Source organism: Babylonia areolata, chromosome 27 (assembly GCF_041734735.1).
Source record: "Babylonia areolata isolate BAREFJ2019XMU chromosome 27, ASM4173473v1, whole genome shotgun sequence".
Classification (NCBI taxonomy): Eukaryota; Metazoa; Mollusca; class Gastropoda; order Neogastropoda; family Buccinidae; genus Babylonia; species Babylonia areolata.
In genome coordinates this window covers 27,822,225-27,824,724 of record NC_134902.1, presented here as the reverse complement: position 1 = coordinate 27,824,724, position 2,500 = coordinate 27,822,225, and the positions used below count along the sequence as shown (strand labels likewise).

At 42.7% G+C, this 2,500-nt stretch overlaps 1 protein-coding gene across 1 annotated transcript in view; it reads left to right on the top strand.

Annotated features, from left to right (window-relative positions):
• Positions 1–1,955: 1,955 nt before the first annotated feature.
• The window catches only part of LOC143301354 (uncharacterized), a 6,797-nt gene continuing 6,252 nt past the window's right edge, over positions 1,956–2,500 (top strand). The window contains exon 1 of the mRNA XM_076615575.1: positions 1,956–2,083. The gene's annotated coding sequence lies outside the window, so the exon portion shown is untranslated. The remainder of the gene's footprint in view (positions 2,084–2,500) is intronic.

Here is a 2,500-nt window from a genome sequence, read left to right as displayed (position 1 = left end):
GTGCATGTGTGTGCCTACATAGCTGATAATGACGAAGTAATTAGATCCTTGGCAAAATATATTGCTGAAGCTAGTAAAGCAAGAAAACTTTTGATTTCAGTTTGAAAACATTCTGTTTATGGTTCACACAGATTATCTATTTATTTCTTCTTAATGTGCTTGGTGGTTTACTTATTGAACAGTAACGACTACACTACCTTTGATAAGGTGTCGGCCTATTTTGTATGTACATAGATGGAGATTCGCATATACGCTGAGAGACTGTTGTCTGCATGTGTGGAGTAGTCTCTGAGACTTTTCTTTGTTTATGTTTAATATTTGTTTTTCTTGGACAATACCCATGAAATTGGGAACCCCATGTTATTATGGCATGTGTGCTAATGACATTAAACAGTTTCAGTTCAGTTCAGTTCAGTTCTCTCTCTCTCTCTCTGTCTCTCTCTCTCTCTGTCTCTCTCTCTCTCTCTCTCTCTCTCTCTGTCTCTTATTCGTGCTTGCATTTCACTTGTACGTACGCGTGCTCGTTCATGTGTGTGCCTACATGTGCGTATGCATGCATGCACACGCGCGTGTGTGTATGTGATTCTGTTTCGTTTCTGATTCAGTTTCGTCAGCAAAAGCAGCAGCAGCAGCAGCAGTCGCACTCATATACTTACACATACACGCGGGCGCGCACACACACGCACGCACGCATGTACACACACACACACACACACACACACACACACACACTACAGATCTCCTCGGGAGGAGGACCCTCCCACCCTCTACAGAGCCTGCGTGTACCCGGCCCTGAAGCTCCTGTACATTTACCAGCGGCTGATTCCACCTTTTCAGAAGTATGCGAAGTCGGCAACATCGTGATTGCTCCGTATGGTGAAACCGCCCGCTTGTAACGTTGTTTTAACTGATCTGACATTGTATTTGTATTTGTATTTCTTTTTATCACAACAGATTTCTCTGTGTGAAATTCGGGCTGCTCTCCCCAGGGAGAGCGCGTCGCTATACTACAGCGCCACCCATTTTTTTTGTATTTTTTCCTGCGTGCGGTTTTATTTGTTTTTCCTATCGAATTGGATTTTTCTACAGAATTTTGCCAGAAACAACCCTTTTGTTGCCGTGGGTTCTTTTACGTGCGCTAAGTGCATGCTGCACACGGGACCTCGGTTTATCGTCTCATCCGAATGACTAGCGTCCAGACCACCACTCAAGGTCTAGTGGAGGGGGAGAAAATATCGGCGGCTGAGCCGTGATTCGAACCAGCGCTCTCAGATTCTCTCTCGCTTCCTAGGCGGACGCGTTACCTCTAGGCCACGACTCCACTAGGTTTAGGTTGTCTAGGTTTCTCTTAGCCTGGTTTTTAAAGGACTGACGGGTATTCAGCTCTTCTTCCTGTTCTGGGGGCTGGGTTGCGCTTTTGTTCAGCAAAACAAATCACATGATTGGTATGCAGGAAAAGGTCAGGAAATGCCGTTTTCAGGCTTCTGCCCTGCACTGATCACCAAGGTTCAGCACATTAAGGGTTAATTCAATGAAAGTTTATCATCCATTTGTTCTTTGTTTGGTTTCGTATCCAACGAATTGAATACTTTTACTGTAACACAACAACAACAACAATAACAACAACAACAACAACAACGACAGCAATAATAACAACAAAAACAGCAACAACAACAACAGCAGCAGCAGCTGCAGCAGCAATAGCAACAACAAGAAACATCGTTTTCCAGAACAGTTGAGTGTTTTGTTCGTGATCCCTAGCATACGAGGTCCAGTATATACGTATATATATATATATATATATATATATATATATATATATATATATATATATATATATATATATATAGAGAGAGAGAGAGAGAGAGAGAGAGAGATTGGTTGATAGACAGATAGATATCTTGTGACCTGAGTTGCTGTGAAACCAGGATGTTCATTAGCCAGTGTGCATTACGTGTGAAGTCCTGTTGGAAGCGCGAGGTGAGCATCACAAAGTGATATCCACAGTCAGTTGCTCTGAGAGCGTCGAGAGTTGCAGTTGTTGGTCTGCTTTTTTCGTCTTCAGCGTCTGTCGGCTATCGAGGTATGTTGTGATCTTCTCTCTCTCTCTCTCTCTGTGTGTGTGTGTGTGTGTGTGTGTGTGTGTGCGTGTGCGTGCGTGCGCGCAAGGGCGGGTGTCTCTTAAACGTCAGTGGCGTCGTTAATATTCAATTTGCGATTTCGTCCATGTATTTGTTTTGGTTTTGTTGCGCTGGTCGATTTTGTTTCCCGTGTATTCTATTCACAGTATTTCCATCCATTGCTTTTGCATTATCGTTTGTCAGAACAGCTCGCTAATAAACTAACCATAAATGATATACAGATGGAAGAGGAATAATACTGTTTCCAGTGATGATTTAGTTTTCAGATGTCGACGGCAAACTAAAATGAATATACAAGAAAAAAAACAATAGCAAAAAATATGGTAATGATGACTGCTTTGCGAAATGACGATGGTACT